This window comes from Empidonax traillii, unplaced genomic scaffold (genome assembly GCF_003031625.1).
Source record: "Empidonax traillii isolate 1590-97213 ecotype Southwest subspecies unplaced genomic scaffold, ASM303162v1 scaffold435:size587000, whole genome shotgun sequence".
NCBI lineage: Eukaryota > Metazoa > Chordata > Aves > Passeriformes > Tyrannidae > Empidonax > Empidonax traillii.
Genome location: NW_020955628.1, coordinates 458,624 through 483,733, shown reverse-complemented (window position 1 = coordinate 483,733; position 25,110 = coordinate 458,624). Strand labels below are relative to the sequence as shown.

The following is a 25,110-nucleotide window of genomic DNA, read 5'->3' as shown; positions in this document are numbered from 1 at the left end:
AACCTTGAGCAGGGACAGCATTCAAAAACCCTGGTGAGGCTTTCTCCCAGCAATGGACCCAAGTGGGCCATGAATTTCTAAGCAGATCTTCCATGAATGAGAAACTGTTCCCGGGTAAGGGCTGGGGATAGCCCAGCATCAATGTACGGGTGTGGATCGTTGGGCACATGCACTTTTGTTTGTCCAAGGTGCTTAATGTTTTTCATGGGGACTTTTTTGTCACGTTCCCTGCGTGTTTTGAAGTAACTAAGACATAGGGGAAGGTAAAAGATTTTTGTGAACATCCCCCCAAATGCTAGGGGATGGCAATGGAAGAATCAACACAAACAAGGATGTGAGTATTCAGTGGGCCATTTCGGCAGAGCTTTGTTATTTCACAAATACCTTCAACTAGAAAGAGGCAAGTGGTGCTATTGGAACAGAAAAAAAAAATAATAAAGCTCTGGAGAATTTTTGTCTATCTACAGAGATGAACTGTGGCACTTTGAAGAACTCGGTGTGTTAAACCCCCTCACTTTGTGCTACCAGAATACCTTACAGGGGATGGGCAGAGTTCTTTCCAGTTTAGCACTGACAGCAGCACAGACTAATCTGCAGCCTTATGGTGCCGAAGTGCGATAATGCCCTGACAATACCAGATGAAATCTGCAGCTGCTCTCTCCATGTTCCCTTTCTGAGAATCCAGTACCGTCTGTTGATGCCATCCAGCTCTTGGATGGAGACTTGCCAACACAGCACATGGCTCAAGTGAAAGAAAAGAGCACTGAAGGACATCAAAATGCAGAAAATTACTTTTTAGACTTCGGATGTTATTACTTGCATACTTTTAGAGAATCCAGACTATGACTATTATAATTATACAGCCAATCTGAGATCAGATAAGACAATCATCAGTGATTTAGTCATTATTGGATGATTTTTCAAAAAGCTGTTGTTGAATATACTGAATAATGCCATTATAGAGGTAGCTGTTTTCCTTGGTACAGGACCTTCCTTCCATCGATCACTCTCCCTCACTGGAAGGTTTTGGTGAGTGGCAGTGACTCTGACTTAATGCATCTCTTTTCCAAGTGGGTTGTTCTCTATCATGGAATTGTTTTAGTATTGTTATAAGCTCCCGTAGAGATAACATTTTTAATAGCCTGTTCTATTTTGGCTCCAGAGCCCGTGCCTCAATTCTATTAGAAAATGCTCTGCAGAGTCACCAGGGTATAAGAATCTGATTAGAAAACTTGGGGCACTGTCTTTTTAGAAAGGATCTTTGTGTTATCCATAGCAGAGAAAAATGAACTATCCAGTGAAGTTATAATACACAAAACTAATTCAAATTTTCAATGACTGTTCACTCATTGAAGCAGCTACCCCTAGAGAGAAGAGTTGAGCAGAGTGGTTATAGGTAGTCTCATGATAATATCTTTACATTCCTGCAATGCTTTTCCTGCCAAGATATTTTACAAGTAGGTACAACCCAAGGGTTGTAGAAATAAAAATTATTTTAGCCCAAATAACACTGCTTTCAGTGGGATAACCAGCATTTAATTTTTCCTTCCAATTGCTACTTTCAGACTTTATCATGGACTTGACATTGTTTTTCCTATAGTCACATTTCTGATTGACTGATGACTTCAGCTATAAAGAGACTCAAACTGGATTAAGTCAATTCTTTACTCTGGGAAATAATGCCTATTGTCTTAGTTTCTGACCTTCTATGCTCATTTCTGAGAAAGATGAAATAAAAGGTTTACAATTCTGTATGCTGATCACACCTTCTACATTCTTATGAGGGTCTAATTATAGTTGAATCACCATTGATTTACTAAAAAAAGCCCCAATCTATTGCAATATTGTACTGTCCAAAAAGCATTAAAAATTTAAGCCCCAAATTACAACACTTTTAAGTGCTGGCATGTTGGCCTTCATCACTACATGCACAAGCTGCTGCCTGAGTGAGGCAATGACTGAATAACAACTTGTTTAATAATCTTTTGTCAACTGTAGTATCTCATCTGGAGGGTTATCATAATAAAGACAGTAATTGTTTCTTCAAAGTAGCCATTAGAGAATTCTGTAACCACTACCATTCTAATTAGAGCATTGAAGATTAATTTCAAGAATAGTGTTCCTTTAGAGTTCAGTCACAGGAGACACTCATTTAGAAAGAAATCAAGCTGTTGTCCATGTATATGTAAAGGCTGGTCCCCATTAGATGGGACACTACACACTCTTAATAAAGCAGAATCCTCCAACCAGTAGAGATGAATAAAGTACTGAACTCACTTTTCCAAGGTCATTGCCTGGGAACTGAAGAATTGCTTCCTTCGTGTTGTCTAATGTGCAGTTCACCGAGATCTCCTGCATTTCAGATGTGCATCCTCTGAGGAAAACACTTCTTTATACTCTGAGAGCACAAGGGCTGCAGGGGTTCCTCTGGGAAATAGCCAAGCATGAGGGTGGGTGACAGGCAACTTCTCCAGGGGTACCTGGGATAGACTGATCAAAAACCTGCTTGGCTTAAGGCTGATTTGCACAGGCTCCTGAACAGTTTCCTGATTTTTCTCATGCAGCCCAAGTTTGATTGCAGGGAAAAAAGATATAAATCAGCCTCCTTTTGAAAGCAAAGCAAACCCTGAACTCAGTGGATGTGGACAACTGTGAGATCACAGGGAAAGAGATAAATGGCATCATTTGTTCACTCTGAGAGTTGGGACAGAGTAGTGGCAGTGACAGGACGCGACTGTTCCATTGGGTGTTAATTTCTGTGTGCTGACTTCTTTGTCTGCAACACTTACCAGGACGATAAAACCACTGAGAGACACCAGATGGTGCTGGTGTAGATGCTCTTGCTGCTTTGGATGCCCTGCTGATGTGGCAGTTTGCTTTTGGAGGAATGCTCACGGTCAGCTGTGATGCATTCAGTTTTGGAAGCTGAATACACAGCCAACAATATCTGTACTAATCAGGCACAGAACTCCTCTTAACTGGAGTGATGGCCTAGGAGCCCAAATTAAATTCCTGACTTCAGATTCCAATGAATTGAAGGGAAGCTGGGACCAGTGTTTGGATCTGAAGTTTCCACTGAAAGAGAACTTTGTGCTCAGCCAGAATCCCCTGGCTCTGAACCACCTGCTGTGATTCAGAACAATGTAATATGTCCAGAAACCAAAGTGAATTCCAAAAGCTGCAGAACTTGTTGCCTTCTGCCAGTTGAGCAAGTAGTCTAAATGCTTTCATTGTTTTAGGATTGTGAAGATGTTTTATAAACCTTCCTTTTAAAGTCAACACTCCAAGCATTTGAACCCCCCTGTGGCTGCCCACAAGGTCTGCTGTGCTGCTGTCCCACTGCACAGCACTGGGATGCCACAAATACCATCCTCTGAGAAACAAGTATCTTTATATCAGCAGGTGCACAAGCTGGATACAGGGGGAATCCTCTTCAGGGTGCTGGCAAATGGTGCTTTCTCATGCATGAAGGTGTTCGTGTTGCTACTCACCCTCCAGCACACTGAAAAACATCCCTATTCTTCTTCATAGCTCTTGATTTTCATTTGAAATGCAGAAGACATGCACGTCAGTGGCTACATTAATTTTTCTACATGTGCTGTGCTGATATGCTGGCAGGTCCCCTTGCTGGAATATTAATCCCTTTTTTTTTTTTTTTTTTGATGTGTGAAATTTTACATTTCAATCAAAGGGTCTTATTTTTCATTGCCAAACTCCTCTATGACCAAACTTCTCACAGTGTTCTTTTTGTATTTTACATAAACTTCTACTTTACCTTGTTTCTTACTCTCCCACACTCTTGCAGGCAGCTGCAATTCTAGTACATGCAGTGAGACAATTGATCAGCTGAGGAGGACACTGGCACAAGTATCACATTGTACCTCTCTAGGACTGTTATCTAGGGGCGAGTGAGCTATTTCAGCTGTCTTACTGTCAGTAGGAAAGGAAGAATATCCATAGTTTTTATTTCAACTTCTTCCAATTCTGGAAATGGAAATATCCTCTCTGTGGGAACTCTTTTTTATTTTTTTAAACCATGAAATGAGCCGTAGATCTGGGGAAAAAAAAAAAATCTAAAATTTCAATAGTACTGAAAAAACAACACAATCAGAGCGTTATGTAACTCCTTTCCACTGCCTGATCTCACAGGATAGCAGGAAATAGGAAATATAGTTGAAGATGATTCATCACATGCCCGAAACAGATGTTCCTCAATTTGAAACGTCTCATCTCAGCCAGGCAAATAGAACTGTGGTGGATGTCAGATGCAGTTACATTTGCCTGACGGATACACCACGCTTTGGAATAACATTACTGCTAATGATAGCCTACTGCTGATGGGGAGTTCTTTGTTTTGCTGTTGATGTAGAGCAGCCAGGTCTGCTTGGTGCATCCATTAGCAATAAAGCTTTGTGTGTGTGTGTGTGGTATTGCTAAATTGAATTATAATGCAAAACATAGGCGCCATCCTCACTTCATTTTTCAAGCGTTGCCTGTGCAGCCTCCAAAACAACAGTTAATAGAGCAAGTTACTCCCCTCCATAGATTTAAACCACCTGATTTATTTCCCTTTAGGATAACAACTTCCTGTGGTTGACCTTTGAGCAGAGCTGAAGTTACATCCCCGTGCAACAGGCTGGCCTTTGTGTGTGTCTGCATCCCCATCTGATGCCAATTCGAATTGTACTGGGGCCAGCAGCCCCTGCCGTCTCCCAGAGCTCTAAAGATTTCTTGGTGGGGATGGGAAATGATAAAATGCCAATCTCCACGTGCTCCTTAACAAAATGCTAGAGTGGCTTTGCATGTCTCCTCGACGGGGTTTTGACTGCTGCCCGAAAATAAAAAGCCTTTTTCATTCAGGTGAGGTGCCCATTTGCGTGGCAAGCAACAGAGGGGATGTGAAAGCCTGGCTGCTGGACAGCTGCAGGGATGCTGAGATTCACCAGGACAGCTGGCCAAGCCCAGGGGGAGTTCAAACCCAAGACTGAAGATTTATACTGAAAAATGCTTAATAGGGGGGTTAGGAAGATAAAAGCCAGGAAGTACACAGCTTATCCTTCTTCCCTGCTTGATGGGCGAAGTTTGGGCAACACCTTTTTACCAATTTGCCATGGCTCTTCATATTAACAGATTCTGTAGGAGTACACTTAGCTGAGGTTAGAAAAGTTGCAAACTAGGGAATTTTGGCTTTATTTAGGATTATTTACCTTTCAAGGCATTATTCAGAGGTTTGGGATTTGTTTTGTTTTGAAGTCTGTAGGAATAGTTGCATATCCTCCTGGGAGGTGCCTTTAAAGAATTTCTGCTGTTTGCTGTGGGAGGTAAAAGGGTGGGAAAGCAATTAAAAAAAAAAGAAAAAATTTATCCCATTTTTTAAGAACTTACATATTTAAACATCAAATGTTGACCATTGTCATAAATCAGTCATTCACCGTTGAGGAAAACACATATTTATACTGGCTAGAAGATTGACTTTCACTGTGCACGAGCAGTATGTAGAATAGAAAGGTGACTGACAGCCAGAGAAAATTAAAAAGACACATGTATTGCCAAAGTACTTTCTTTAGCAACAGATAAATGCATTAAGAGTAGCCTAAAGGCACGGGTTGGCTTGCTTTGATTAGACACAGCAATTTGCTGTCTTACACAGGGCTCTAATCACTTGTAGCTGCAAATAGACCGATTTGCTTAACACACTGATGGCAACCACCAGAGTGAGTGCTGAGGGACTGTCAGCTCCCAGTCAGCTCCTGGAAGTCGGGGGAGCTGCCACTCGCAAGCTGCAGCTTCTCTGTGTGCACACCCCACGGGTGCCTTCCAGCCCGGAGTGGAGGAGCTGGAGCAGGACTGGGAGTGTTTGGCTCTCCCTGCGCTTCTCCTGGGGAGACCTGCACGTTCAGCTCCTCAGAACATCTGAAATGAAGGTGACTCGGTGCTCCTGTGGACTTAAAAGCCTCATGAAACACCTCAAACGGGGTTAAATAACAAAGCTGGGGGGGGGGAGGGAAAGGAAAATAAATCCTTCTTTGTTTTTCTAACCACCAAAGGAACTTCAACACATCAAGGGGTAAAATTTGGAAACGGCTGCTTGACAGTTTAACATAAACAATCCCAGTGATGAAAGCACAATATGGGGATAATTATCTGTTCAAATAAATCTGATTGATGCTAATGAACATTTGAACAATCCATTAAGGATCCCGAGTTCTTTTCTGTTCGGTTTTCTTTGGTAAGCAAAAATGACACATCCCAAACTTTTATTAAGTATGCCATTTTCCTCTGTGTCTTCATTTCTCTGTGCTATCAGTAAAAAGGCCAAAATATTTTGTTTCCTTGTTAAAGGGCAGCTATAGGATCTGATTGACGTTTTTGGAAGGTATGCAAAGCATCTTATGTTCTTCTTCCTTCACTAAATTGGATCAGTAACATGAATATTCCTCTTGGGAAAAGAGGCTTCTTAGGAAAATCTCAGACTTATCACCCATATAGGGTTGTTAGATAATATTTTGAGGGCCGTATCCCATTACTCCTGCTTGTCTTGGGCAATATCTACATTTAATATGTTGCTCCCTGGTATTTCACTGTCCTTCACAGAACCTTTGTGTCTTATTTTCTTGTTCTAAGGTACCTAATATTCTCAAAAATTCTTAGAAAAGAATGCCTCCAGCATGCCTGTATCTTTCTGAATGCTAATGAATTTTCTAACGTGTTCTTCACATTAAATAATAAGTTTATTCATTGATAAACACCATTTATTTGTGGAAGTAAAAAAAAAAAATCCTTTCCAGAAAATTATTCAATTAACTCATGTGTCCACTTCAGCCTATTGGTCTGCAGTGAATAAGCAAGGATGTTTTATTTGAATGAATGTTTGTAACTCCTGCCAGTGTAAATCCATTTATCTTCCAGTACTTGGCCATACACTTGAGCAGCCATATATTTAGACTGAGTGAAGCTTTTTTTTTTTTTTTTTTTTTTAAAAAGTGTCCTTTCTGGGAGCAGCAGAATTCAGCACTTCCTTGAATGGTGTGTGACATCTTCTAAGTGAATCCAGAGGAGATTATGGCAGCAAAATCCCCCCTTTGATGCTCAAGAGGTGCAGATAGGACAGTTAGCGGTGACGTTTGTGGTTTTTTTCCCTCTGTTTGAAAAGTTCTCATGAACATGAACCCACAGTCCTTTTGTTTTTTGTTCCCTTCTGCAAAGGGATATATGAAGAACCTTGAAAGTATATCCAACTTCATCCAATTCCCAAAGAGAGAAAGTTAAAAGCTCTTATAGCTCAGCAGATGAGACTTTTGCCTCTGTCTGGTTAAGCCAGGCCAAGGCTCTGGTGGTCTAATGTATTTAGAAATTGGATATAGATTTTTAAGAATTGGATATAGATTTTTAAAAGCAGCTCAGAAGATTTAATTCTTGCCGTCCAGTTGCTCATAAGGAGCTATTTATTACAAAAGAGAGATGAAAGATTTTTTAATTGAACTCTGAATTAATTTCAAAATACATTCTTTTCCTTAGATGAGAAACAGTTTTTGTGTTTGCTGGTTTCACACTTACATCCCAGAAAACTGGCTTTTGTGGAGACTCAGCCAGTGAAACTGCCTGTGCTGTAATGATTTTTGGTTACACAGAAACCTCACTTGCTGTAACAAATAATGAAAGCGTATAATGGAAAAATATTTTCAAGCCATTTCTTTAAAAAGCCAGCCAAAGCTTAATAACAACTTAAAAATCTTCCAAGGTCGGTCTTTGAGATCTGGAAGTGCTTGCTGTAAACAATTTTTCTCAATATCTTGCCCTGGAGATCCAATTTGCTATTATTAAACATACTGAGGTATTCTTGTTAGAACTAGGACTAAAAATAACCTCTCAGCACGCTGTTGCGCTGGTATTTTTAGGTCTAAGTATTTATTCCTCCCACCAATCACTGCTTTGTATTAATTAATTTTCGGTGACAACTTAATTTTATCTTTTTTGTGGCTTGGTTCCAAAGAAATTTTATTTTGACAGGTTTTGGGTGTTCTGTTCTCAATCATTTCAGTATGGAAAACAAAAAAAGGGCCTGCTGTAAAAAGAGCAATACGTTTGTTGATCAGCTGTTCCTCATTTGTCAGCAAAAAAAAAATAAAAAATTCCAAAGTACTGAGGCCAATGTTTTATTAGGAATGTAGACAAGCTCCAAGCACAGTCAGTGGTTTTTATTGTCATTTTATGGCAGCATAAATGACCAGGTGAGACTCAATGTGATCATACCACTGTAAATCCCAGTTTTACTTGGACTGTGTTTGCGTGGTTAAAAGCTAATAACAACATTCATGGGCTTGTTTAATGAATCCACACGAGCCTAATAACTTCTGAGAAAGCCTGTTTGAAAGGGAAAATTGTGGGGGTTTTTTTGTAGGACCCTGAGCATTAACACACCAAACAAACTGTGAGTCCATCCAGGCTGATTTCCAGACTGCTGGAATGAGCAAGTGAAACGCTCAACTCACTCACAACAGGGCAGATCCAACCCTGTGGTTTGAAAAGAGACAAACTACAGGTGTTCCTGGATCCTCATTCCAGTAGCAAAGGATCTAATGCAACATCTGCCTTTAGTTCTGCACAAATCTGACCATGAAGAGCAATCAGGTGCTGTTGGAAGAGGTGTTGTGGTAATGAATGGCAGGTGTTGAAAGGTGTGGAAGGATATTTATTATTATAGTCAGAATAAAACCTCCTCCCATTCACAGTCATTGATCAGCCTAGTCCTGAAATGTGTTGCCATCTTACACTTGCTGATTTAATCCCAAATTTTATTTGTATTTATGTTGTAGTGCTCTCACACATCTGATATTTGCAGTTGCAGTATTCAAGCATTGGGGAATGTAATTATGAGAAAACTGAATGAATAATCAATACTTTAATTATATTGCACTGTAGTATAGTGGGGACCCAGTAAATGGACAGATCTGCACTGTGGTTGAGTAAGAACTGCTCAAATGTAGTAAAAAGCTTGTCCTTATTCTGAAAGGTTTCATGTTAAGGTAGAATTCCAGTATGATAAGAAGTACTGGTCTCTCAATCCACGTAAACATGGCCAATTACTGAAACCCTGCTGCTGTTCCCTGTGCAGTCACTGCTTTGTTTGGGATATTCATGGTGCTATTGGGCTGTCTGGAGTAAAGGCAGCTCCAGATGGGATTTACTGTTGTTCCTTCCTTCCCTTGGGCCGCATTTGGGATGTCCATCTCATGGCAAAGCATTTCCCTCGAAGTTAGTCCCTTTGGGTCCCTTTGTGAATTGTTACAAGCAGAATGTTTTACGTGAGCACTGGAGGCAGTGGGAAGGCACGGAGAAGGCAGGACAAGGGGCCATCCTGAGGGTGCTGGGGAACACCAAGTCCTTTCCTGGTGTCCATGGAACTCACAGAAAGCTTTTCCAAAAAAAAAGGAGAAGGAGAGCATTCTATCAGCAAGTCATGATGCAGTCAGAGGCTGGGGAAAACCTGGGGAGCATTTGCTCTGAAGTGTTGACAGCTGAATGTATTAATAAAGGACGAGACTGAAATGTGTCACAGCCTTCCTCCTCCCATCACTGCTGTGTGGGAGGCTGGAGCACTTTGGGATTTGGTGGCCTGTTTTCTGTGTTCCCTCTAATGCCTGGGAAGAAGAACCCTTTTTTGCTCTTGCCTTTGCCAAGCTCTCAGGGGATCTGACCCCAGCTGCTGGCAGGGACTGCTCACTAGAATGTCTCAAGTGCAGGGGATGAGGTTCCCTCTCTCATTTAAGGTTGTAGAGCCACCTTTAAGTCCTCCCAGGCCCCAGAAGGTATAACCCTCAGTTTTGGGCAGATGGCTCTTGGAAAGTTGCCAGTACTTCTGTCAGTCAGAGGAGGTTGAGGAGAATATACACGAGGGGCAGAGAAGCGCCGGTGATATTATGTGTGTAGTCTTACTCTAGGGCTTGTACTGAGTGAATAAGTCTTCTTCTTCATTCTTTTTTTTTCTTTTTTTCTTTAAATATTCCTCTCTGCAGGGAGCTTTACCCCTAGTCTAGCAGTCTGGGAACAAGAGAAAGAATTTAATAGCTCCTGGCTTCTAATCTCAGGGCAGACAGTGAACTGCATTGTGTCCTCGAGCAAATTATTTAAACTCTTAACATCAAATTCACCTCTATTCATGCTCTCTGCAGCCTCAGTGTCATTATATTGAGAACATAATTTGTTCTAAATTCCCTAATATGTAATCCCAAGATCAGTGTTTGTCTTTCTCCTGAGGATTTTGCAAGGAAAGGTTAATTTTCTGGTTTTGCTAGAAGTCTGTATTTCTAAGTATTACAAATGGGAAAGGACTGCAGATTGTATCCATCCTAAGGCTTTGGGCTTCAGTGTTTCTGGTGGGACCAAGAATGAAAATACAGACATAATTACAGACTTGAAGGGAGAGAGATTCCCTATATCCTGGATGTCCCATATGGAAAGGAAAAGGCCTGCTACCTCAACACAGGCATTTTGTTCTCCATTAATTTCTTGCTCTCATAAGTTTCTTCATTTTCCAGGCTTCAGATGCCTCCTTGAATGTCTCATTCTCCTGAACAAGGTCAATGGTGACAGATCTCATCTCTGGCAGCAAGAGAGGAATTAAGGAGATATCTCCTTCTGGTGAGTTATAAAGCTGCTTTCTCTCCTTGTTTTTAAGCATTTACTTCTTAGTCTGCCCCTGTGATTGAGAGGGACACTTTTCATCTGTTACAAGTCCTCATGCTTTTACAGACCAAGGCTGGTGGACACAGGCCACTCCCCTCCAACACTTGCCCCTACAAGACCACACGATCCTTAAAACAAAAGATACAAATCGTGCTTCCAAGCACAATTATGTGCCTTTAAGATCTGGGATGGAAGTGCTTGAGGCCTCAAAAGGTGCCAGAAACACATTTTTGCTTTATGAATGAGTGTTCATGTCTAAGTCAGGGCTGATGCTTCAGATCTGGAGAAGCAGCAGTTTGCAGAACGTGGTTGCCTGGCTGAGGCACTGCGTGCAAGGACACTGTGCAGTAAGACTTTACACAGTGCTGTGTCTACCCAGGCTTGATTGTTTAAAAAAAGAGTCCAGATCAGTCGTCCTGAACCACAGCAAACAGAGATTCTCCTTAGGATTGTGTTTAAAGCAGCGAGATAAAAACACTGGAGTGTTTGAATAGCAGCTTGTGGTGCTGATGGCTTTTACTAAGTTGTATTTCTTTGGAATAAATTGACAGCAACTTGAGAAATTCTACTGGGACTCCACTTGCATTTCTGAAGTATCACCTAAGCAGCAGCTCAGGCTTTCTTTATTTTCTGCTTTTCCCAGAAGAAAAGTGATAATATCTGCAGCCTGGTTGTTTTTTTTTTTTTGGTGAAGTATCATTTTTTCTCTCATTCATTGCATGCAGTTATTTAAGTCTGCCACCCTATGTTTTGTTTGTAGAGGAATTTAGGACTAACACTTGCTCCTGCTTTTGGGATATTATGAGTTTTCCCAGCTGAAATATTTTAGGATTGTCTCAAAGCTGGGGGGTTTTAATAGTATATTCACTTGCAGGCCAAGGAGCTTGAAAAATGGATAATACCAGAGCCTCCAACTGCTCAAGAGGAATTTTTTCCCCCCTATCCTAGTTCTAGTAGCCTTAAAGATAACATTTTTGACCCTTGTTAACCCCTGTATTTATTTTCTCTTTTTCTAGTTCCTTGATAGAAGATTTAATAATTTCTCCATATTTTAAAACAACTTCTTACTCTTTTGTCCAGATGAATCTGAATATTTTAAAACCGGTTAAGGCCTCGCCAGGACATTTTTTTTTTTTTAATGGGGAGAGCGATGGATTTTTGCAGTGTGAAGTATGAAACCAAACCAAGGCAAGTTATTCACACAACTTGGCTTTCTGAGTTGTAAAAAAACATGTAGGTGGAGTTGCTGGAACGAGCTGAGGGTTGGAAACACCTCCCTAAGATCTTTCCCAGAATTCCCCAATACTACTGTATGTAACTTAGGATGTCTAAGAGAAAGGTCTTATTTTTGAGATACTTTCAGTCTAAGTGGACGAGGTAAATGATGAAATGGGGACATTGAGAGGAAGATGTGATTTCAGGACAATAGGAGAGGAATGAAAGGGCAAGGAGCAAACAGAAAATCTCATTCAGTCGAATCCCATAACATGCTGCAGATGCTGCTGAAATGTGCTGCAGAGGAGGAGGTGCAGCCCTTTATCTCCCCTCTGTGTCACCTACGAGAAACTGTGTGGTTGGGAATGGCGCTCCTGGCCCCTTAGAACAGGTTAAAAATGTGGAAAGGTCATAAGAAAACAACTGGAAAGGGAAGTAAAAGCTTTCTCCTTTGGAAGACGTTGAACAACTGAGGACTAAGACTGAAATTTTCTCTTACCAAGCTTACCCCCCATGTGCTTAGTGTACCTGCTTCTTTTTTTTTTTCAGTTTTTTACACCTAAATATTAACAACTTCATAGGTCAAGTGCTTCCAGGTGCCAGTGAATTCAACCTCAGGTGAAAGCAACCACACTGCCTCTGTCAGGACAAAAAAATTAATGAAATAACCACCTGAGATATTCAGTTACCTGGAGGATTGTCTCTGATTGTAATCAACAAATGGCAAAAATGTTGCTTTGCTGTTCGTTTGGAGGTTTTTCGTTGTTCCTGTTGTCACAGCCTGGAGGGAAAATCCCCTTTAGTTTCCAAGTATCAAGTGAGAACCCTGAGGGTCCAAGAACTCTCCTCAAAATGTGAACTACAACTTCCCTTTAAGAGGGGGTTTCGCTCCTGTTTTGGGGTACAGGGGGCATTTAAGGAGACGGGTAAGGCAGGTGCAGGGCAAAGGGAGAGAGTGGGTATTGGAGTACTTTTATTCTTCAGATGTCTTTTAAAAAAGGGGAAGAAAGGAGCAGATTGACTCAGCTAAGTTTAGCAGAGTGGCACACTGTTCCTGTGATAGCCAGGGCTGCTGTTTCAGTGCTTACACTGGGAGATCAGGAGCAGAATAATTGCCTCTACGTGTTGAACATCTCTTGGTCTGCCAAGCGGGAAACAGAACCCTCAGAGCATTTATCCCCAAGGGAAGAAATGAATAAAAAACCAACTGCAGTTGGCTCTGTTTCCTTTAGCATTTTGTTTCAGACTCCTTGCTGCACCAGCAAGTGTCACTATGGTCTTTGCTATATAGCAGCAGAGATGAGAATGTGAGTTTTGGAGCAGGAAAGGGGGGGGGAAAACCCCTAATCACGATTAGGAGTGTGGCTCTGCCACTCCTCTAGCTAGAATCGGTGACCCAGAGTTCCAATCTCCCTGTGATTTTGTTGGCAAAGTGACCTGAAATTATTTGTTCAATCTTTCACTCTGGAGACATTTTAATGGTAGGATCATGTGACAAAATCTAATTGTTCTTCTTTCTTGTGGGAATGATTGCTGCTTGTAATAATCATGATGTCATTTTCAGGACAGTTTATTTGCTAAGCCATGTTTTTAAGTTCAGCTTGTCAGATTCTCATATTTGGGAGTGGAAGTTCATTGCTGCTTCTCTAGAGAAGAAAATGAAATATTTATTAATTTAGAAAAAGGAGCGATATGAAATCTGTGACTCTAATTTTATTTCTCCTCTGCTTTTTCAATGTTGTTGAATATTTTGGCACCGTTTCCAATATATTTAATATTACATGGGGGAAGTGTGAAAATGGAAATGCATCGAGGAAATGGAAAAACACCAACATTCCTGTTACTGAAACAAAACTAAATTATTATAACAAATATTATCATGAATATGGAAAGAAAACAAGATTGTGTTTTCTTCTCCAACTGCCTAGCCAAAATTTCATGTTCCACAAAAAGGAAATTCACTGACGCTGAAATGTTAAGCTCTTAAATTTTATCTTCAGGAGACCTATGACTCATTAAAGATACATTTCTTCTTTTCTTACCTAAATAGTTCTTTTTAACCCTTTATACTTAGGTGGTTCAGGTCATCACAAAATGACATCTAAAAGCCTGTTCATTCCTCCACGTGCAGGATTGATGCTTTGGGTGAAGTTCTTGGTGTGCTGGAGCGAAGGGGATCACTCTCCCTGGATTCTCCCCGAGCTGGGATTCCACATTTTATTTCTCAGTCACGTGCCCTGTACCTTTTCCTAAATCCTCCTGAGTGTTTTACAAAGCGTAGGAGGGTTGGCACAAAGGGAGGGAGGGAGGGACATCAGCAGGGATAACACCACAAATCTGGGCTCCTTCCCACATTGGGAATTTCCTCTGCTGAGAGAACTCTCGATGTGAGGGCGTGAGGTTGGGCCTTCAGACTGCCAGCATTTCAGTCAAATGGAGAATGGGGCTGGAACAGCAGGAATGTATCCATTGCTCTGTCTCATTCAGTCCTGCTGCAGCCATGAACTGATGCAATCTTGCCTTTGCTAAGCACACTACAGAGGAACATTGACAACAGGAAGAATGACTGACTTCAGGGAGGAGAATTAGAATTATTTGACCTTTCATAGTGTCTTTTCATCAGCTCTACAGAAAAGAATATCATAGCTCAAAGCTCTTATTCCCTCAGGTTTCTTTCACTTTAATAACATTCCTGCATGGATGTAATAAAAGTCTTTTTTTCTTGGGCTCGTTTTTCTCCCTTTATTTCCACTTGCCATTCTTGACTTCACAGATCACGATCAGGACAATAATAAAAATCTCAGACTATGCTGGAGGAGGCAGGATTTTTGTCTTGGCCATGAAGTTTCCCATTTCCATTGTATTCATTACAATGTACCTCGTAAAGACATCAGATCTGATTTTACAGATTCAGGAGTTCAGCTGGTTAGGTATCTTTGAAGAAACACCTGGAGTAATCCTCTATCTTGCCAAACCCTGCTTGTTACTGCCTAAACTGGCCAGGTTTGCCAGCAGCCAGCCACAAAGTTAGGAAGCTTCTCTCTACTCTAGTCACCAGTTTTTCCTTTATTGGAGGACTTTTTGCTTTGGTTGTGGTATTTTTCCCATCTTCTCAGAACCCTCATGTTACAGCACCGAGAGCCAACTGTTTATTTGTTTGGAAGTCTTTAGATGTTTCAGAGCACAATGGAACAGTCTCCTAAAATCTTGCTTCACGTGTCTGGAGGAAGGGGACAGTTTTGACACATCTGTCTTACACAGGGTAACATCCAGAAGGGGAACATTCCCAGCACTGGGAAAAGCAAAGCTGTTGATGCAGCTGACACTTCCCCCGACTCACACAGTGAGCAAACGCTGCTCAGCAGACAAGAACAAGTGAAAAACCAACCCAATCTCACAGGAGCCTGTGGTGCTTAAATCCTTAATGCTGCTAAACTGTGGTAATAAAGAAACAATGTACTAAAATTAAACAAGTGTTCTGAAGAAATACAGGCATTATAGCATGTCCTCTGGAGTGTAATAGCACGTGGTTTCATAGCTGGAACCCTTTTTACTTACAAATTGATACTTCAGAAGATGTTTTAATCATCTTTCATATATAAAGCAACATTATGCCATGTGGTCCTTAGAAATCTCTGTAATAAACATAATAGCAGCTCATTAAGCCTCAATAAACACTTCTGTATGAGATAAGAGTTATTTCATATTTTAAATAGATAAATGGGCACAGCCTGCCTAAGTGACTTGTGTAAAATAATCCATTGTGTCAGCTGCTTGGTGTGAGTACATGGGGTGGCAAGTCCTCTCTTTGCAAAACTGAGGTTGCTGATGATTTTCATAACAGGAGCAAAGTCTTTTTTTTAACCTCAAGCCCAAGGAGCATCGAGTAAATCTGCTATTTAACTGTCTTGGTTCCCTTTGACTAGTGCTTAGAGGACTGTGTCACAGACAGTAAATTGCTGGGGGAAGAAATATCCACCAAGGTAACAGGTGCCAAATAAAATATATTAGTCAATAAGAAAACTATTAGAAAGCAAGTCCTTTTAATGTGATTTACAGGAGGCTGAAGTTACAAAACAGCAAATGGAAGGAAAGAAAATTACACCATGAGTGGTAAAGAGGACCACTCTTTTTGTGATATATATTGGAAAATAAAGGAAAAACTATAAGTAGGTATTGGCCATGGCCTGTTAACATTCATTCCCAGAGGGAATAGTCCAGAATTTGAAAGGGTAAACACCAGTGAGGCAGGGAGATTTATTTCTTGTGGTCAAGGGCTCAAGTGTAGAGGCCACTTTCTGATCCCCTTCCCCTGATTTCCACTGCTCTCTGCCATCAGAGGGAGTTATCTGGAGTAAATTATTGCTTACTTACTTACACTTACGTGTGTGAGAACGTGGGGATGAAGGAGAGGGAGTGTGATCAATTAATACCCGTCCTGGCCAGGACAAATTAATGATCCTAACAGCTGACTGCTGCTTGAGGGAGCTAAACCTGGCACAACGGGGTCATTTGCTGGAGCACAAGAGCCCTGTTAAGAAAATAGGGGTTCTGTTTGCCCCTGGGCTCCTGGGTGGCCGGGATAATGCCATCAGACCTCAGTTTCCCCACCTGAGGAACAGGAATTCCCTCTGTTGTAGTGAGAATCAATGAAAAAAAAAAAAAAAAAAAGATGTGATGGGTAGGCATCAGTAAAGAAGGAAAACATGATTATTATTTTCAGGACCTGGAATAAATCAAAACACAAAATGCTAATGTTGACCAAAGAGATTTCTGCTGCCGTCAAACAAAGGCTGTTTGCACAATAGCTTAGAAGCAGGAAACCTCCCAGAGGTGATGCTGATAAAGCATGTGCTTAAGTAGCATGTTAGTTTAGCTTCTGGTCTTGTGGATCTCAGTCCCCTCATAAATTCACACTCCCAAAAGAGAAAAAAGAAACGAGAAGGCTGCTTTGAAAAAAAATTTGTCTAAATGATGTTATATGTTTATGTGTGGAGGCTGGGGGGTGGCAGGTGAGGAGGAAGGCAAAAGCCTTGTCAGATTTAAAGAGCCCACTTTGTACTCTGGGACAGGCAATTCAGTCCCTGCATTTTGAATTAGTGCCACGCTGCTCGAATAAGCAGATAGCGTGGTTTGCTGCAAAGGCAGGCAGCCCAAAATCTGTAATCTGTAGGTTGAGCTGCTGGCCCATGTTACGTGCTGTGTCATTTAGTGGCGTAGCAGAACAACGCTGGAGCTACAGCTTTGTAATTAAGTGGTTATTTTACCCATATCTGCATCACAGCACCTGTATATCATTACATGGCTGATATTCTGCATTCTGACGGCTTGAATTTATAGGGGAGTATTTCAGAGCCAGGGTGGTTGGTGGTATATTAGAGGTTTGGAGATAAAAATCGTCGTCGTGCGTGTTTCCCTTAAAATCTGCTAAACCTTCTCAGTTTGCCTTCGAGAAGAGCTGTCACCTGGCACAGTGACAGACACACACAGAAAATAATTATAATAAATAAGATATTTCCTCTTGAAATATACGGTGTTTTCTCTCCTGGCTGCTGCCTTAGCTGAGTTTCACCACGTTCTTCACGAGCCAGTGGGGCTTGGAAGGAACGTGGAAGAGTTGCCTCAACTGCTGAGCAGAGAGGAGGCTCCAAGAGCCAAAATCTGCTGCCAAGCTTAAGTCAAACAGTTCTAGGGTGACAAAGTGCCAGCTCCTGTGGTCCAGCAGGGATTGCCCACATGGGATGGAGGAGAAGCTGCCACCTGAGCTGAGTGTGGGGGGAAAACAGGGGGCCTGGAAAACAGGGTGACAGTGGCAGGTGGCTGGATTTTTGTGGTTCTGTGGAACTGCATCACGCTCTGATCAAGAGGAATTCAGGACAGCAGTTGTGTCTGTCAGAGTTCTGGTTTTCTTTGTAGGATCAAGTAGTGGAGGAAGAAGAGAAAGTAGAAGGCAAATAATTCTAGGGATAAAATATGGAGTGGGAAAGTCATCAGTGTTCGACGCTGCAATTCTGTCCTAATACCTCCCTCTCCTTAATGTCTGGTTCTGCATGACTGGGAACCTTCCTTTGGAGGTACTCAGGGTTCTTAGTTCTCACTGGAGGTGAAAGCCTGTCCCAGAAAACTGTTTGCTTCATTCCTGGATCAGGGACTCCAGACACCAAGGTCTTAAAAGATCCATATCATCTTATTAGAAATCATCCATCAGCCTTCTCATTGCCCAGTCTGACACAAACCTTGTGGATGTCACAGAATCACAGAATGTTCTGAGCTGGAAGGGCCCCACAAGGATCCCATCATTGCCAGCAGAGCAGCATTAGGTGGTTTACACCTGAAGATACGGCAGGATCCCAGGAAGTAGGAAGGTGCAAGTGGTTATGTGCTGCTTTGAGCAGTTAATCCAAACCCTATGTTGATGTAGAGGTGCAAGAGAGCTCTGGAAGGAACTAGAACTCCATGGCAAAAATTGGTCTTTAACTGCCCCGTGTCGCACCGTGAAAAATCCAGCCTTGCAGCCAAACTGGATCCAGTTCAAGGGTAGTTTAACTGAGCCAGCTCTCTGCTGGTGCTGGCTGAGAAAACTGTAGAAGTATTATCTGTGTAGGCAGTATAACAAGAACAAAGAAAAATAAAAATTGCATTTGCAAGCTGTGATAGCCTCAGTGGTGCAGGACAACACTGCCCTACGGCAAAAGCCCATCAAAACCCAGTGCGACAGCATTGCCTCAGAGTGATTAACTTCCAAAATAAAGGAAGATCCTTCTGAGTGTGCCAAAGCACATTGTTTGGAGGGAACTGAAGGGATCGATTTGTCCCCTCTGAAAACTTTCTCGTCGCGTGGGGAAGAAAAATTGACCGTGGATGGTTTGGAGTTCACCGTGGCTTTAGTTGAAGGTGGGCTGGATCTTAACAGCTGCATTCCCACTTCTGGAAGAGCAAAACTGGTTTTTAAGGAAGGTATTGCTGTACTAGAGGTGCACAGCTGGGGTTGGGAGCTGTAAACACTGCAGGCTGTAGATTCTGGGTTTTATTCCATGTCTTCTGCTGATTCCCAGGCTTGGTTGCCATTCCCAAGATATTTCTGTTGAAAGCCAAAAGCGTTCTACACTGCCTTATGAGAACATTATGAGACTCAAACAGTGTTCATGAACATGTTGTGAGGATTATCTATGTTTTAAAATTCCATTAGAAAAAAAAAATCTACATGTGAATTGCTAAGTAATATAAATCCGTTTAACTGAATTGTAGACTAATGTGATATATTTAGCATTTACAATGTTCTTCAATAGGAAAATACATAAAATATTTTTAAGCCGTATTTATTTATGAGTTCCATCTGTGTAAGAAATATTGGGTACAGTTTATTTATACTTCTGATTAAATTGAGATGTATGATTTTGAAAGGAATTAAAAATTTCAGGCAAGTGTCCCAAACCTTTGGGAATTCCTAACATAAATTCATGAATAAAGATGACAAGGAATTAAGCAGGTTATCCAGATTAGGCTTTGTCATACAAAGCCATTTCATTAATATAAAAGCTTCTTTCAACCCTAAAATGATTTCCTAACCTGTTTGCATGGTGAGCTGCTGATTCTTTTCTCAGTTAGTCTGGTTTAGCCATGTCATCACATGCTGGAAGAGCCTGGGTGGAAGGCAGGTCACTTGAACTCCAAATGTTTGAGATGCAGGAGCGTTAATAACGTAACTCCTGCAGTGTTACACACAAAACTGCAACGTTTCGTGGTGCTCTCCCTCCCTCCCTCCCTGCCCACTGACCTGTCCTGTGCACTGCAGACACTGCTGAGCTTCCCGTTGGAGTTCACATCTGGCTGGAGAGGGAGGCACTTGAATTCCATCTGAATTGGCACCACTGGATGGGTATTTTCCAGTCTCCAGAGGACAGTGAGGTACCCAAGTGCTCTCCAGGAGGGCAGACACCACAGGCATCCTACTGTAATTCCCATTTACAGAGCAGAGTACGTGATTTAAGGGAGTCTGTAGAGCACACTGAGGTGCTAAGAATGACAGTAGTTGTTGTCACTGATTGAAAATTTCTGTTGTTTGGCTTTTAAGTTGTTCTTTTTGCAGCAATTTTGCATTCTGTATTACTACAAAATAGTGCAAAACAAATGTGCAATCAATCCAAGCACGTGAAATCAGCTTTCAAACCATCTGGGAACAGGGATCAGTAGTTCTGACCCAGTGACCTCTGAGTTAAAGGCAGGTTGTTCTGTCCCGCAGAAACAACCCCTCCCACCTCCCGATTCCACCCCAAAAATGATGCAGCCTCAAAGCTCAGGGAGTGGGTCTCTTCCATTCTGGTTTTGTAGCAGCCCTGTCTGACCGTGCTGGAAGGTTCTTAACCCAGCTGCTCCAGAGGTGACAGCATTTTACAGTGACATTTATAAAAGCCTTTCTAAAATTACCGCTTGGTGCATCTACAGTACATAACAACTGCAGAAAATTCTGACAACCACTTAGCAGGGATCATGCAGGACTACCAGAAATCAGATTCCATTGCCATCTGTTCTCTACACAAAAGGAACTGGGATGACTAAGGTGAATACTGCACTGTGCTTGGAGCAACAGTTTAAAGGGTTGTCTTAACAGGTGTCTGAGAAGTTCCCCAGAGCTGTTAGGAGCTGATATTGCAATCAGTGGTAAATGTTTTCACTCTTACTACATACTGCCTTTATGGTAGATTGGGTCCCAACATTAATAAAACATGGTATCTAAGTGCAAGAATTAATTCAGTGCAAAAGCTGTTTGAAGATGGCAATTAGTAACACTTATCTGAAGAGATTCAACTCAATTTCCTATTGATAGGGTGCTGCCAGGAGTTCCCAGTCAATAATGTAAGGGATTTGGGGATTATAACAAAGGGCACAGTGCTTAACAAACACCAGCACGGCCGTGGGGTTTGTGACAATCTGTGTCTGTGGACTCTGTCCTGTGAGCTGTGACATCCAGTTTGTGCACAACCAGGGGCAGAGCAGCCTGTGCTGCTGCAGAGATCAGAGAGGGCTCAGCTGGGGAGGACAGGCTTGGTTCAGATCACCCACAAACGACCTCAAGCTCCCAGTGCACCTCAGTTGGTTAAAGAGCTGGACAACGCTGGGCGCTCAAACTGAACATGGAGCAGATGTTGCCATTCTCATTCCATGTCTGCAGCGTGGTGGTTTCCAGGCATCCAAAAACCAGGAAAACAGAACCACCCTGCTCCAAAGTGTACTTGGAATTTCATACCCCTAGCCTTCAGCTGAAGATTCGAAGCAATTTAATTAACAGGCCTGGGTCTAACATGCAGTACAATGAGAGGTGCAGTGATGTCCTGAAGTCCAACAGATATTATTATAAATATTCCAAAGAGGTAATCTGTTGCCTGATCTCAATATTTTCCTTTCAGAGGAAGTTTCCCACCGTGAATAGGAGCAGTAAAACTTTGCTGAAGCCAGAAGGTTCTTGGGATCAGGTTTTCCTCGTTGTTAATGGATATTTGTAGCACTTCGGTTTCTTGTTTATAACCAAAATTTCAGGTTTTTAAAAAAGCCTGGCAGGCACAAGGGTAGTGATTCTGAAATGCAAATAACAGAGCAAAAAAATTCTGTTTTTTCTGGCAAGAACAGACAAAAGAGAAAATCCAAAAATCCTTTCGTGAGCCACGGTTCTCAGTTGCCTGTAAATTAAAAAAAGTCAGAGAATTTCTATCTTATGTGTTATTACACTGAAATAGGAGTAACACTGGGACATGAAGAGTGCCTAAGAGAGGCCAAAGTCTTATTTTTTCCAAGAGGAAGGTTGGTTCCTTGTTAGAGGCCATATATAACTCTAGTTTAAGGCTTGGCTCTGCAACAGATTTCCTAAATTACTGTGGGCAATTCAGCTAATTCTCTAAGCATGAACTGCCCATCAGTAGAATCAGGATGATTGCATTTCTGCATTTTAACAGTGGGTTATGAGAATAATTATGCTAAAATTGGAAATGCAAGTATTCCTAGACAGATAACTATAATAATCTACCACAGCTGAGGTGCCTTGGAGGTCATACAGTCCAACCCCAAAAGAGTTGGTAGGGACAGGTCTGCAGGAAGAACAAGTCCTTAGGAAAGGTGGCAAAATTCTGGAATAATATCTATAATTTGGGCAAAATTCGAGACATGATCCCTTTTGGCTTTGCTTCTCTGGATTTAAGTCTCTTTGCAGAATCTTTTTAAAAATTCTATTCTGTCCCAGATGTCAGGGCACTGAGTGCACCAATACAGGTCTTAATGGCCCTGACCAGCCTCACCTGGAATCACTTTCCTATGCTGCAGTAAGGCAGCTGTTATCTAATGTGACATTAGGAGTGTTCCAGAGGTGCTCAGTGATGTATGTGCATGTGATGTATGTGCATAACTCCATTAGCACTAATGAGAGTTAATGGCTATAGCCCACTAGAAGAGAAGAGGCTATTTCTCTAAGTGTCAGAGACTAATAAAAATGACATTTCAGTTTGGATGGCCAACCTTCAATTTAGGCAGCAAGTGCTTTAGATGAATTTTTGACAGCTACAGTGCCATAATTAACTTGAGGCTCGAATGGAATTGTTTATTCTGTTTCAATTGCTTATTCACATGATTTAAGACCTCCCTTCCCTTCTGTGACTTTAGGGGGAACACATTCCCTTGCATTTAGAGGATTTGTTTTGTTTTGCAAAACTCTGTATTACAGAGTCACATATGTCTCAGCTCAAAGGCTTGATTCTCTTCTGTGCATATACACCGACATATTTACCCAGCTAGAGTGGGTTGGGTTGGAAGGGACCTTAAAGATCATCTTGTTCTACCCCCTGCCGTGGGCAGGAACACCTTCCACTCTCCCAGGTTGCTCCAAGCCCTGTCCAGCCTGGCCTTGGACACTTCCAGGGATGGGGCAGCCACAGCTTCTCTGGGCAACCTGTGCCAGGGCCTCCCCACCCTCCCAGGGAAGAATTTCTTCCCAATATCCCATCTAACCCTGCACTCTTGAAAGCCACTCTGTGGCATACTGAAATCCTGAGTCCCCATGAATGCATCCTGCCTGAACTCTGATTGCAAGGCCAGGTTGTTGATGTTCCTTGCATCCTAGAACCCTCATGAAATACCTCACAACCTTCTCTGTCTGCATGCCTGGCTCTCCTTTCAAAAGAGTCCAGGGCAAGGTAGTGCACATCTGGAACTCAGAGTTTTGTATAATCCAGCTGATTAACTGATTTAGTCCTTGAGAGTTTTCCACTGAAACATTTGTCTGGTACTTTATCCTTTTTTTTTTTTTTCCTGAGAAATTCTCTTAAAGGATATTGCCTCATCAGAAAAGAGAAATGGAGATTTATTAACAACTGAAGAAGATTGTACACATCCTGTCAATTTGCCTTAATGTTTCTCTGCCTTTTGCTGGTTTTGTTTACCTAACAGACTTCTGTGAGATGCCAGCCCTCACAGGTCACACATTTGTACCAGCCATGCAGCTAATGAGAGCATTTGGGGTGTGATTGTATTGGATCACAGCTGCCATTCAGACTGCAGAAATATCATTTGACAAACTTGATGTGTGGCCTGGAGTAGCTAGTAAAATATTGTGGTGTGCTTTATGGATTTGATTGTTTCAGCATTCATGACAGTAATTTTCAATCACTTTGATTATGATAATTTTCGCACTCATGACACTAATTTTTCACAGCATCCTCAGTAAAACGTGCCAGGGTAGTGATTCTAAGGTTCTAAATGTGGCCATTTCTACAAGAGGGAACAACTCTTGGGAAAACAGTTGTGCTGTTGTGATTCCCCTCAGGAATGTGGACAGCCCACGGACTTGAGGGTTACCTGGGGGGAATAGTTGTTGAGATCTTGGTTCTTTGTGCTCAGCTGTGAGTGTGTCCCTGCTCCTCATTGCCTGTTCGTGCTGAGCAGTGCTGTGGTATGGGGATCGTTCCACTGAGGATCAGCAGTGCCCCTCGAGGAGAATGAAACCTGTGGTGGCAGAGTAATCAGGCCAGCAGAAATTAGTCAATCAGCATCACAATATACCTGGAAAACTACCCTTATTGCACAGTTCTCTCTCTATTAGACATTTCTGTTTTGTTGTTTTGGGTTTTTTTGTTTTTTGTTTTTTTTTTTTTTAAATGCAGAATGCTCTTGGTTGAGGAGACAGCTTGTAGCTGTTAGTTTGCTGGAGATGCTGACGTGGATGAACGGCTGACTCTGAGCTGGTGGTCGTGAATTTGATAGTTACATATGGAGATTTGTGCTCAGTTAACTTTTACATCCTCGTTGGGAATGACTGGGGATGTTTCACTCTGGGGTTATATATGAAGATTTTAATCTGTGTCATAAATTCACCATCATGATGCAGCTACTGGAGTAAGTGCAGAAGAGAGAAGGCAGGGTGGAATGAGAGAGAACAAGCTCAAGAGTTGCCTGTGTGGTGCTTGCAGCTCCTACTTCTGTTCTCAGCTGATGTCCATTCCAGTGACTGTGATAGGGGATAAAGCATTTCTCAGAGCAATAAAGCAGATATAATCTAATCCTTAAAAGTTTTCTCATGTCTGATTTTCAATTATGATCCCAGATGTCTCAGGCTAGTGCAGTGGTTGGTGTAAATCAGTGTAGCTCTGTTAATTACCAAATGGAATTTTAGTTTAACTTAGCACCACACTCCGTACAAAGGGGTGAATCCAGCTGTGAGATAAGTCAAATTCTACCATACAATAGGGATGCTCTTTCTCCAGTCCAAGTAAAAAATAAAAATTAAAAAAACCCCTAATATTCAGCAGTAGCTGAACACGATGGCATGGATTGTGAAGACATTGTGCCTTCCATTAGTCTGTGTTAATATGTATGCAGAAATCAATCAACTTAAACATGATTTACTGTTGTTTTTAGAAAAAGCAGTTAAAGGTCTCCTTTCTTCTGGTAAGTAATGTAAATGAGCAGAATATTAAATCCTACACTATATCCATTAGGAAATCAAGCAGTTAAACAAGTATGAGTGGTTTAATTCTCCGAGGAGTTTAAAAGCTTTTCCATTATGTTATTAACTACACATTAGCAAAGAATAATACTTAATGAAAAAAGCCTTCCATGCCCCAAAATACACAAAGCCGTGTAACAGAAAAGTGTTGGCAAGGCTTCCAAACATTATTGAGCGAGAGCTGCATTGCAAAATTAATACAGGACCTGATTAATGAAACA

The 25,110-nt window shown here is 41.7% G+C and overlaps 1 long non-coding RNA gene across 1 annotated transcript; it reads left to right on the top strand.

Moving 5' to 3' along the window:
• On the top strand, positions 1-24,308 carry LOC114062794. The gene is made up of 3 exons (XR_003572456.1): positions 1-33; positions 10,539-10,641; positions 24,048-24,308. It is a non-coding gene; the product is annotated as an uncharacterized LOC114062794 (long non-coding RNA).
• Positions 24,309-25,110: the final 802 nt, after the last annotated feature.